This window comes from Nyctereutes procyonoides, unplaced genomic scaffold (assembly GCF_905146905.1).
Source record: "Nyctereutes procyonoides isolate TBG_1078 unplaced genomic scaffold, NYPRO_anot_genome, whole genome shotgun sequence".
In the NCBI taxonomy this organism is placed as follows: domain Eukaryota; kingdom Metazoa; phylum Chordata; class Mammalia; order Carnivora; family Canidae; genus Nyctereutes; species Nyctereutes procyonoides.
In genome coordinates, this window is record NW_026575126.1 from 3933113 (window position 1) to 3947151 (window position 14039).

Sequence of the window (14039 nt, forward strand, 5' to 3'; positions counted from 1 at the left end):
ATGCCATTGGAGAATATATTAGTGTGCTCTTAATGCACTAACAAATTACCACAAACTTAGTGGCTTAAAAACATGAATTTATACATTATTTATATAAAAATACAGTTCTGGAGGCCAAAAGCCTCACTGGGCTGCAGTCAAGTTGTCACTGAAGCTGTGCTCATTCTGGAGACTCTAGGGGCCAGTCCATTTCTCGGCCTTTCCAGCTTGGAGGAGCTGGCCCACATTCCTTTCTTCATGGCCTCCTTTCAGCATCTGTATCATTCCAGCCTCTGCCTCTGCAGTCATATCACGGTGTCCGAACTGGACTTTCCTGTTTCCCTCTGAGAAGGGCCTTTGTGACTATATCGGGCTCACCCAGGTTTTCCAGGGTAACCTCGTCATCTCAAAACCCTTAAATTAATCACATCTGCAATGTCCCTGTTGTCATGTAACGTAAGCTATTCACAGGTGCCAGTATCTAGCATGTGTGTGTTTGAGGGGCCATTATTTTGCCTAACACAGGAAGGTAGGCACAGAGAAAAGGTTCCACATTTTTTAAATGAATTAAATCAAAGATCTTCAAATTCAGGCATAGATTTAGAACTCCTAATTATAAAGTGGGTCTATGAAGTGAGTTTTGAATTTCTGGTGTTTCCTGGCTCACTTTCTTGTTTCTTTACATTTTAATTTTTATGTATTTGTTGATTTTTAATTTTATTGATCTTCTCTAGAATCTAACGTTTATCTGTTTGTGGGAGGGGGTCATTTCTCTTTTGATAGACTCACAGCTTTTTAGGATTAGGAAAAAAAATATCCATAAACATTTTAGAGATTAATAATACTTTATATAATTAGCCTTTGTAAGCTGGTATAAAAACGGGAATTTTATGTAGTCTACATATATATTTTTCAAAACTTCTTATCTATTATTTTTAAATTGAATTATAGTTGACATATGTGCGTGTATATATATATATTTATATATATATAAAATTTATCATTTAGGGGTAAACGATAGTGATTCAACATTTATATACATTACAAAATGCTCACCAAGATAAGTGCAGTGACCGTCTGTCACCTTACAAAGTTATCACAATGTTCCTATGCTGTACTTTACATCCCCATGTTTACTTATTTGATAACTGGAATTTTGTACATCTTAATTCCTTTCACCTATTATACCCACCCCTTAATTTCTGTGGCAAACACCAGTTTGTTCTCTGTATTTATGAGTCTCTTTCTGCTTTGTTTTGTTTGTTCATTTGTTTTTCAGATTCCACACGTAAGTGAAATCATACAGTACTTGTCTTTCTTTGGCTTTACTTAGCATAATACTCTCTAGGTCTATCCATGTTGTTACAAATGGCAAAATTCATTATTTTTATGGCTAAGTAATATTCGTGTGTGTGTGTGTGTGTGTGTGTGTGTGGCATCTTTATTCATCTATCAGTGGATACTCAGGCTGCTTCTATATTTAGGCTACTGTAAATAATGCCTCACTGATCATCAGGCTGCATATATCTTTTCAAATTAGTGTTTTCATCTTTCTTCTTCTAAATATCCAAAAGGGGGAATTTCTGGATTGTAAGGTATTTCTATATTTAATTTTTTGAAGAACCCCCATACTGTTGTCCATAGTCAATATCAGCTTACATCTCCACCAACAGTGCCTGAGGCTTCCCTTTTCTCCACATCCTCACTAACACTTAGTATTTTTGTCTTTTTGATAATAGCGATCTGATAGATGTGAGATCTCTCATTGTTTTGATTTTCATTTCCCTGATGATTAAGGATTTTCAGCATCTTTTCATGTACCTCTTGGCCATCTGTATGTCTTTGGAAACATGTCTATTCACATCCTTTGCACATTTTTTATTGGAGTTTTTTGAATTGATGTTGAATTGTATGAATTCTTTATATATCTTGGATATAAACTCATCAGAATGTGACTTGTGAATATCTTCTCCCATTGAGTAGGTCACCTTTTCATTTTATTGCTGGTTTCCTTCGGTGTGCAAAAGTTTTTTTCAGTTCGATGTAGTCCCAATTGTTTATATTTGCTTCTGTTGCCTTTGCCAGATTAAAAGAAATATTGCTAGGAGTTTATGGTTTAAGGTGTTACATTTCAGTCTTCAATTCATTTTGAATTGATTTTTTAAAGATTTTACTTATTTATTCATGAGAGACACAGAGAGAGAGAGAGAGAGAGAGAGAGAAGCCAAGACACAGGCAGAGGGAGAAGCAGGCTCCATGCAGGGAGCCCCACATGGGACTCGATCCCGGGTCTCCAGGATCAGGCCCTGGGCTGAAGGTGGCGCTAAACCACTGAGCCATCCAGGCTGCCCCCAAATTGATTTTTTTTATATAAGAAAGTGGTCTAGTTTAATTCCTCTGCATATAGCTGTTCAGTTTTCTCGTACCATTTATTACCAAGCACAATTTTTCTCTATTGTATATTCTTGCCTCCTTTGTCATAGATTAATTGACCATATAAGTACAGGTTTGTTTTTGGCTCTCTGTTCTGTACCATTGATCTATGTGTCTATTTTTTGTGCCAGTACCACACTGCTTTGATGATTGTAACTTTGTGGTAGAGTTTGAAATGTGGGAGTGTGACACCCCCAGCTTTGTTCTTTCTCAAGATTGTTTTGGCTCTTCATAGTCTTTTTTGGTTCCATAAACATTTTAAGGTTTGTTTTATTTCTATGAAAAATGCTATTGATATATTGATAGAGATTGCATTGAACCTGTAGATTACTTTGGATAGTGTGGACATTTGAGCAATGTTAAGTCTCCCAACCCATTTATTTGTGTGGTCTTCAATTTCCTTAATCAATATCTTATAGTTTTGCTATAGCTAAATGGCATTGTTTTCCTGATTTCTCAGTTATTAGTGTGCAGGAATGCAACAGATTTCTGTATATTAACTTCATATCTTGAAACTTTACTGAATTTATTTATTGGTTCTAATAGTTTTTGGAGTATATATATATATATATACACACACACGTATATGTATATATACACACGTGTGTGTGTGTATAGTTTTAGGGTTTTCTATATATAGTGCCTTGTGTTTTGTAAATAATGGCAATTTGACTTTTTTATTATTGATTTAAATAACTTCTACTTTTCTCTTGGTCTGATTTCTGTTGCTAAGATTTCCAGTACACAGTTGAAAAAAGTGGAAAGTGTGGGCCTTCTTTTCTTCTTGATGTTGTTAGAGGAAAAGCTTTCAGCTTTTTACTATTAAGTATGATGTTATATCTGGGCTTGTCATATATGGTTTCTATTATGTTGAGTTATATTTCCAATATACTCACTTTGTTTAGTTTTTATCATGAATGGATGATGAATTTTGTCAAATGCTGTTTTTGCATCTTTTGAGAAAATGACACTTTAATATATTATTATGTTAATGTGGTACATCACATCAATTGGTTTATGGATATTGAACCATCCATCCTTGCATTCCTGTGATGTGATTAGGGCAAACGAATTTTTTAAATGTACTTTTTAATTTGGTTCGCTAATATTTTGTTGAGGATTTTTTCATCTCTGGTCTGTAATTTTAATTTTTTGTAGTGTCTTTGGTTTTGGTATCAGTATAATGCCAGCCTCATAAAATAAATTGGAAACATTTTTTCTCTTCAATTTTTTGGAAAATTTTGATAAGGATAGATTTTTACTGTTATTTAAGTACTTGGTATAATTTTTCTGTGAAGCCTTCTGGTCCTGGACTTTTGTTTGTTGGGAGTTTTTGATTACTGATTCAATTTCATTACTAGTAATTTATCTGTTCAGATTATATTTCTTCCTGACTCAATCTGAGAAAATTGTATGTTCCTAGGAATTTATGTATTTCTTTTAGGTTGTCCAACTTGTTAGTGCCTATTTTTTTGTAGTAGTCTCATAATTTTTTTTTCTTATTTCTGTGGTGTCACTTATAACTTCTCTTTCATTTCTGATTTTATTTATTTGAGTCCTCTCTCTTTTTCTTGATGAGTCTAGCTAATGGTTTATCAATTTTGTTTATCTTTTCAAAGAACTAACTCTTAGGGGCACCTGAGTGGCTCAGTTGGTTAAGTGTCCAACTCTTGATTTCAGCTCAGGTCATGATCCCCGGGTCCTGGGATAAAGCCCTGCATCTGGCTCTTTGTTCAGCAGGGAGTCTGCTTGAGGATTCTCTCTCTCCCTCACCCCCTCTCCCACTCATAGGCTCTCTCTTTCTCTCTCAAATAAATTAATAAATAAATCTTTTTTAAAAAAAACAGAACTCACTCTTAGATTCATCAATCATTTTTATTGTTTAAGTGTCTATTTCATGTATTTCAGTTCTGATCTGTATTATTTCCAGCCTTTTACTAAATTTGGAATTTGTTTTTCTTTCTCTAGGCCCTTTACATGTATGGCTAAAATATTCATTTGAATTTTTTTGTTTCTTAAGGTAGGCCTGTATCCCTAAAAGTGTCCTTCTTATAAGGGCATATAATAATATATTGCTTTTGTGCATCCCAAAGATTTTGGAATGTTGTGTTTCCATTTCATTTGTCTCAAGGTATTTTTTCGATTTTCTTTTTGATTTCTTTGTTGACTTATTGGTTGATTAGTAGCATGTTATTTAGCTTCCATGAAAATTTTTTCTTCTTTTCTTGTAATTTATTTCTAGTTTCATACAATTCTGGTTGGAAAAGATGCTTGATATGATTTTAATTATCCTACATGTATTGTTTTGTTTCTGGGCCTAACATGCAGTCTGTCTTGGAGAATGTTATACGTACACTTGAAAAGAATGTCTATTCTGCTCTTTTGGGATGAAACATTCTGTGTATATCTGTTAAGTCCATCTGGTCTAATGTGTTATTCAAAACCACTGTTTTCAAATGCTCTTGTTTGATTGATCCTTTTATTATTATAAAATGCACTTCTTTGTTTTTTGATACCATTTTTGTTTTAAAGTCTCTTGTCCGACATTGTTATCCCAATTTTTAAAAATTTCTATTTGTATGGAATATATTTTCCATCCTTTCATTTTTAGTCTGCAAATGTCTTTAGGTCTGATGTGAGTCTCTTGTAGATAGCATATAGATGGATCTTGTTTCTTATCACATTTAGTCACCCTATGTGTTTTGATGAGAACATTTAGTTCATTGACATTTTAAGTAACTATTGCTAGACCGTACTTATTGCCATTTTGTTATTTGTTTTATGGTTGCTTTTATTTCTTCTTTTGCTCTCTTGTGATTTTATGAGTGTTAAACTCATGTTCCTTTTTCTTTATTTTCCATATATATGTTATGAGATTTTGGTTTCTGGTTACCATGAGATTCACATATAACACCTTATTTATATTGCAGTCTATTTTTAGTTGATAATTACTTAAGTTCAAACACATTCTAAAAGCACCACATTTTTATCCTCCTCCCCATGTTTTATGTATCTGGTGTCATAGTATATGTCTTTTTGTTTTGGGTATCCCTTAACTAATTATTGTAGATATAGTTGTTCTTATTACTTGTGTTTTTGAATCTTCTTACTAGTTTTATAAATAATTGGTCTATTGTCTTCACTATATGTTAATTTTTACCAGTGACATTATTTATTCCATAATTTTCTTTCTTTTCTTCTAATTATAACTTTTTTTTTCTTTGAGAAGTCCTTTAACATTTCTTATAAGTTCACTTTACTGGTGAGGAACTCCTTTAACTTCTATTTGGGAAATTCTTTATCTTTCCTTCAATTCTGAATGATAATGTTATTAGGTAGAGTATTCTTGATAATAGTTTTTTTTTTCATGTCAACACTTCAAATATATCGAAGTTATGGCTTTCTGATCTGCAAAGTTTCTGCTGAAAAATCACCTTATATACTTATGGGTGTTCCCTTGTATGTAACCAATTGCTTTTATATTCCTGCCTTTTTTTGAAAACGATTTTATTTGTTTATTTTGAGAGAGAGAGAGAGAGAGAGAGAGAGAGAGCAAGAGAGGGAGCAAGCATGAGTGGGGGGAGAGGCAGAAGCAGAGGGAGAGAGAATTTCAAACAGATTTCATGCTGAGCATTGAGCCCAGCACAGGGCTCAGTCTCACAACCCTGAAATCATGACCTGAGCTGAAATCAAAAACTGGATGCTTAACCAATTGAGCGCTCCAGGTGCTCCTACCTTCCTGCTTTAAAAGGAGTCTTAAATATTCTTTTTATCCTTAAGTTTTGACATTTTATTTATTATATCTCTTGATACATAATCCTCTTTGGATTAATCTTTTTGGAGGCTCTCTGTGCTTCCTGGACCTTAATGCTCGTTTCCTTCTCTGTTTAGAGAAGTTTTTCTGTTATTATTTCTTCAAATAATTTTCAGCATCTTTGTCTCTCTTCTCTTTCTTAACCCCATAAATGCTGTTAGTATACTTGATTTTGCCATAGAGATTCCTTGATCTACCCTCTTTGGAAGGGTGACTGAAGAGGTGACTCTCACAGCTAGAGCAGGTCCACAGAGGAAGGCTGAGCTGGGGCAGGTTGAGCAGGGTAAGCAGAGTAGATGGGGGTTCAGAACAGGATTCTGCCGTTGTGGGGCCAGCTAAACTAAGAAGGGCCAGAACGATGGCACCTGCCACCATTTCCATTCCTAGATAATCTTCCCACAGATTCCTGCCCCTCTGCCACCTGTTCTAAAATCAGTCAATAAACCTACTTCATGTATGGCTGTGTGCTTTTCAAAATGTTACCTCTGTGCTGCATCTTGGAGTGAGTGAGATTTTGTGTGGGCCATTTAAGAGCAGAGTCTCAGTTTCCTACGGCCTTCTGGCTATCCTAAAGTTAATACCCAACAATTTTTTAAAAGATTTATTTATTTATCAGAGAGAGAGCAAAAGGAGGGGCAGAGGGAGGAGAAAGACAGAAGCAGACTCCCTGCTAAACATGGAGCCCAACACAGGCTCGTTCCATGACTCATGAGATCATGACCTGAGCCAAAAATCAAGAGTCAGATTCTCAATGAGCTGAGCCACCCAAGCATCCCAATATGCGTCAGTTTTCCAGATCTTATGAAGGTTGTCTTCCCTGTGCAGGTCCTCAGGACCAGAGGTGTCCAGTGTGTGGCTTGACCCCTTTGCTCCTCAAAGAGGATCTCTGCAACCTGTGATGTCCCTCTTACTTGGGGCTTGCTACACCAGGGGTTTGACTCTCAACTAGACCACATCTCTGCCTTTTCTACCCTTCTTTATGTGGCTTTTCCTGTATGTCCTTAGTTGTAGAAGAGCTGTTCTGTTATCCTTCAGATCACTCTAGAGTTGCCCTGTGTGTGATTGTAGCCTTTATATATTTATATGGAGGTGAACTCAGGGGTATTCTGCTTTTGCCACCTTCAAGAGAGTTCTACAGATGATGAAGCAAGGCCCCACACAAAAGTGACTACCATGGTCACTGGTGTGGATCTTCTGAATATCCTTTTTTTCTTAAGAAGTTACTCTGAAGTGTATCACTCATTATAATCTGTACTTCTTTTTCTTTTGAAATATATGGCTACTTATTAAATAGGTATTTTCCCTATACTGTAAGCCATAAAAGTTTGTAAAATGTTCTATTGTGCATAGTGCCATTTTTTTATGGAGATTCCTGAAAAGATTGGCAATAATGAACCAAAGAAAGATATTTAAACCAGTGTTTGCTTCATTGTTCATATAATTGAGATAAGTGAATAATTCTTCATTGATTTTATTCAAAAGATAAGATTTTTGCTTTTTTACAGGCTTACATCAGGTTCAGTCCACAGTATAAGCAATAAGAATTATGAATGATCATAAGAGAAAGAAGCTACTTTCTCCTGGAGAATTTTTCTATTTTTATGTCTATTTATAGAGATTTTCTACATCTTATCTTTGCATACTAAGCTGAAAGGAAGTAAGCAAATTGACATTTATTTTGTGCCTATTGTGATAACAGATAACATGTGCTGAGCTCTTCCTATGGTCCCATTTATTGCTTCACAGTATATACACATTTCATCCTCAGAGTAACCCTATGAGATAGATACCTTTGGTACTCCCACTTTACAGTTGTGGAGTCTGGGAGACACAAAGGTCAAACAATTTTCCCAAAGTCATTAGTGGCCAGTAAATGTGAAGTTGTTATTTGAACCGAGGCCATCTGTCTTTCAAGTCCATACTCTACCTGCTATGTGAATCTGCCTTAGAGGTCATACATGGGATCATGTGCCTTCACCTCCATTCTATCATTTAGGCATCAAAGTAATAAACATTACAAGATGCTATCAATTTCCAAAGTCTGAAATTAGTACATTGTAAAATAAAAGAGAAAAAAAGCAGCTTGTGGTATACTTCAGAGATGTACTAAGCAGCCTAACACCACAGGCTTTTGGTTATTCATTCAAGTTTGCAATCATTCCCGACTACTCATGGACAAAGTTTAAAGCTAAGCACTCTGAATGATATAAAGGTGAATTACAGACTGCCACTGCCTCAAAGGAGCCTATTAATAGGTCTGATATTAAACGTTGAGAATCTCTGCACCATTGTACAAAATGATTTTAACTGCTAACAGGAACTAGCTTCAATTTTCCCAGAACTCCAACCCAGGAATAATGATTCTGATGTGTAACTATAGCCTGGTTACTGCTTGCTGAAAGAGTTTGAGGATGCTTACTTCCTGCTTATTGTCCTTTCTGAGTATCACTCATTTCTCTGTTTCTTAGTGACATTCTCTCAACAGCTCAGTTGAAATGAGTTCAACAAAAATGTATCGCGTGGAAAATGACTTAATACTCAATTTCTGGAATCAATTCTTGGCTTTATCATTTCTAGCTGTGTGTCTCTGAGCGCAATTAGTAACGTTTTTGGCCCTAGTTTTCTTGTATCCAAATAATAACAATAACAGTAATAATAACAAGATAGAAATATTTGTTTTTTCCTGCGCACCAGGAATATGAGGAAGAAATGAGAAAATCAATAATCTAAATGACAAAATCAACATTTGTGTCAAAATCCTTGAAAGTATTCAGAACTAAAAAGGATACAGATTCATGCATCAAAAGCTGTCTGGGATTTTGTATCGGAGGTGTCATGTCTGGCACAAAACAAGATATGGGAAGACTGAAATCAGACAGGAGTACAGAGAAGAACTGAGATAATGCTGGAAACCAAGAGGCATCGATGTAGGGAAAAACCATGGACAAGTGTGGTTTGATTAAGGAACTTGTCAGAAACAGAGCCAGGAACAGAAGTTGAGTTACCTAGGAAAGCAAGTGAGATGACTGAAAACTGCACCTGGGGAAGCAATCATTAGAGACATTTAATTATGAGGATTGACATCTCTTGCCTCGGGCTACTTTTAATGAGCCTGGAATCTGGGGTGTCTGTGACTCCTTTGGCAGCAGTGCCATTCAGGTTCTGCCCAGCACCTAACAAGAGAAGCAACATCTCTAAAATCCTGGGTCCATTGTAGTGTCAGAAAGTCACACAATCACAGAAAATTCTTTCATTTTCTTTTCACACCAGAGCACAAATTTCTATCTTGTTGGGCTACGTTTTATTTGAAAAGTTTCAAATGTTCCAGAAATTCTAACGTGCAATATGGATATAGAGGGAAAATTACCTCTTTGCTGTTCTTTTTCTTCAGAGATCTACTCTTACAAAATCAAGTTTAATCCGCATATTGATCATCATAGAGAAGAAGAGTAAATATTCTTTCTTGATAAAATTAAGAAATTACTGAAACATAAATTTAGGTCATGATATTCCCCATATCCTGCGGTAGCTTTGGTTGCACTTTTTGGAAACAGAACATTAGTTAATCCAAGGAAGATAAAAAGTTCTATTTTTCCTCAAATGAAGAGGGTATACATTTTAGACTGAGGAACTAGGATGATCCCTTCTTTTTTTAAGCAGGAGATGTAGGATATGTGAGAGCATAGTGGTGTGTCTGTGTGTGTATGTGTGTGTGGGTGTGGTGTTGAGGGCAGTGGGAGTCTAAGGGAGAGTTCTAGAGTCCTTCTCAGTTGTAATCAGTAGTAAACCCCAATGAACCAGCTCTTATGTACCACTTCCACTATTCCTGAAGACTAGTTCAGTGAGCTTCCTTCAAGGCCATAGCTTCATCAAAAATTCAAGGAAAATTTTAATGCAGTGGCTGGATTGCTGTACATATTAGAAGTGATTAGCTGCATTCATGAATCTATAATCACACCTGCAAGTGAGGAAGGAATCTATAGAAATAGGAAGCATTTCTAAAGCCATGAATATGCATTCAGTATGAGTTGCCATAAATATCATAATAAAAATAGTTTGTAAGTATCCAGGATCCAGCAATACTGCTTTTATTTTCCAGATGTCAAAACTCAGCCATTTTTTTTATTTTTTTTATTTTTTATTTTTTTTTAATAAATTAATTTTTATTGGTGTTCAGTTTACCAACATACAGAATAACACCCAGTGCTCATCCCGTCAAGTGTCCCCCTCAGTGCCTGTCACCCATTCACCCCCACCCCCCGCCCTCCTCCCCCTCCACCACCCCAAAACTCAGCCATTTTGACTAAAACAGATAATACACATGAAGTTCAATATTTAGAAGTCACTGTTCATGGTGCTTATTTCAGAAAGGCCAGTTTTTTCTGTGTTAGAAAAACATAGTTATTTCTGAAAAGTGGTTTCAGAGGTACCAAGAAAAAGTTCAGAGCACTCCTCTCCACCGCCCCCTCAAAGAAGACTTATATGTTGGCTGGTGCCTGGACTTTTTCTTATTAAAACTTTTCATTTATTAAGGCTTTGTTCATTAGTGAAATTGAAAAGATGGGGAAAAAACATACCTATAAATTTAAAACAAACACACCCTCAACCTTTTGGTCCTAAAGATTTTGAGTCACAGATTCTTTTTCAACAATGAGTATTAGAGAGACCAGAGGTCTTTGAAATGCTGGTGACATGGGGTTAAATATATATTGGAATATAGTGATTCAGTTCTGGCAAGTGTATGACGGATACCTGAACACAAACACAAACCTTCTGATTCTCACGTTTTCCACTCATAAGATTGCTTTTGCCTCTTCATTATTTCATTAATAATGGTAACATAATTATGAGTGTGTGAAAATAAAGTTTATACAGAAGGAGGCAGGAGCTAAAGACTTTGGAGAAGCTGAGAAGTTAATTTTGTTCCTTCTAATCACACTGGTCTTTTCTTCCCTAGATTTAGAGCTTAAATTACCATCATCTTTGTGAACCACATAGCGATGCTACTGATACTCATTAGTGTTACAAACCTCTATGGTTGAAGAGGGGAAGAAATGGCACAGTGTTAGATACATGCAGTTTTGTGAAACACTGATTAACCCAATAAATATGTGCCAAAGGGGTGGATCCTTTGAAAATGACTGTTTCATTAAATTCTATACTTTGTATTCTGATAGATCACTTTGCTATCTGGAGAAGACATACTAATTAAAATAAGAACTATTTCTTCCCTTTAACAAGTTAAGTGTCTTTTTTGAAAAATAGATTTTCTTTGGGCAAACCTTTACATTACTTTACCTAGTTTAATTAGGAGAGAAACTGAGTGATAATGAAATGTGATACTAACAATGCAAGTATTGAGAGAGTTTATTCTTGGAATCATGGTGTCTTAGAATATGAGAATGAGAAACAACTTAAATTGAATAAATATTTTTCAAGATATGTTTGAGGCCAGTTCCTGGGTTAGGTGTTAATTTTCATTGATGAAGATGAGGAGTCTCTGCCCTTTTCAATTCCAGAATCAAGAGAGGGAAGTCAAACAAATAACCAGGCAGTATGCAACGTAATGTGATGCCTTAATATTACAAAGAAATGGGAGGTATCGACATGTAATGGGGACACTTGACCCAGGCTTCTGAGTAGATAGTGGTTAAGAAATTATTTCCCGGAGAAAATTGCTTTAAGTCGGAATAAACAGAAAACAGCAACAAAAAGAGAGATAGGATAGATGTTCTAAGTAAAGAAATATAATAGGCAAGGCCTGAATATGAAGGAAATCATATTTAGGGAAACTCAAATGAATTCTCTGGTAAGGAAGACAGAATCAGAGTAGAGTCTAAAGGGGAAAAAAAAGAGCCATATAATACAGATCTTTTTAAGCCTATGTTTTTAGATCATTTTTAGATCAAGGAGAGTGTTGTAGGATTTTAATCCAAAGCTAGATGTGTTGTAGCAACTCCTTTGATGCTAAAGATATGACTGTTGTCTACAATTTAGAGTTTAGCAGTCAATACTCAGTAGCAAATAGTTTTTCTTTCACTGTCACTCTCTTCCGTTTTATCATCCCTTCTTCACTTTTCTGTCTCTGGTCTCTCTTTATCTTTTTTCTCTTTCATATAGAATTTTGACAGTTTTCTAATGGGTAAGTTAAAACATATTGATATATATATATATATATGATTAATCATTGACCTAGATCAAGATACATGTTAATTAAATGACAAATGCAAATCTTTCAATGGTTACTACTGCATCTAATCAAATACATTAATAAGTAAAAAGTGATTAAGGTATTAAATCTTTTTAGGGCAGCCCCAGGTGGCTCAGTGGTTTAGCACCGCCTTCAGTCCAGGGCCTGATCCTAGAGACCTGGGATCGAGTCCCACGTCAGGCTCCCTCCAAGGAGCCTGCTTCTCCCTCTGCCTGTGTCTGTCTCTCGTGAGTAAATAAATAAAAAATATTTTAAAAAATGTAAATCTTTTTAATCTTTCTACAACTTCAAATACAAAAATCTGATTTGTTATAAATACTGGCCACAAACTAAGACTCACTGTGGCAGATGTTATAACTAATTTTGGATATGGACGAAATGAGTTGATAAATCAAATCTTACATATGGTTTACATAAAGAAAAATCCCAATTAAATACACGTTGGTAAAATAAAAAATAGAAATTGTTTAATAATACTTAGTAAGAAATTGATCAAGAAGTTAAATTGGCTTAATGAGTTGACTAGTAAAATACTCAATATAAAATTAATCACTCTCTATAATTTTTCAATTAAGCTGTTTGCATTTTCTGCTTCCAGACAGGATGAGACTAGATTTATTTTGCTGCCTGAAACAAAAATACACAAAATATGTGAAACAATGTCTTTTAAGAAACTAGACATAAGGCAATGAATGAGTGACAGTGATCACTGGGTGATGGAAAACAGCTTAGACACAGTGATTACTGCTATGAGGTAGTTTCTAGGATATGGAATAGAAATGAACCCATGCAAAGTCCAAACTTGAGCCAAAGAGTTGGTACTGAGAATCTGTGGAGATAAAGATAGCTAGAGTTTGAAGGGCAGCAGGAAAAAACCCCAAAACCCCCCCAAACAACCAGCTGCATAGAAAGAGAATGTGGGAGATAGGAAGAACCCTCTCAGGTTGTCCACTGAATACTGATGTACATGTTAGTCTTGGAAAAGAACCACAGAAAAGGATTATGTGTTAGTAATACCTGGGCCTAACACAGAGTTGGGAAGACTGCCTGTTTTGCCAGACAGAAAGGAAAATTTCATGACTGAAAAGGTATTGGATAGAGCTTATAATTGGGTCTTTCCTTGGTGGAAGGAATAATTAGGTCTATATTAAACACTACTCCAGTTCCTAAGTCCTAAAAGCAAGCCCCAGAAGAATGAAGCTGCTTAAGATAGCCTTAAAACTTTCAGAACAAATTTCAAAAATACTTTAAAAACGCTCAATCCAAATTAAAATATACATATACCATTCAATAAAAAAATTACCAAACATCCAAAGAATCAAGAAAATATTAACCATAATGTAGTGGAAATCAGTAAATTTAAACTGCTTCAGAACTAATAAAAATGTTACAATTAGTAAACAAGAGCATTAAAACAGAACTACATTTTATATGCTCAGAATCTTTTTTTTTAAGATGTTATTTATTTATTCATGAGAGACAGAGAGGGAGAGACACAGGCAAAGGGAGAAGCAGGCTCCATGCAGGGAGCCCGACGCGGGAATCAATTCCAGGTCCCCAGGATCAGGCCTTGGGCTGATGCAGGACTTGATTCCAGGACTC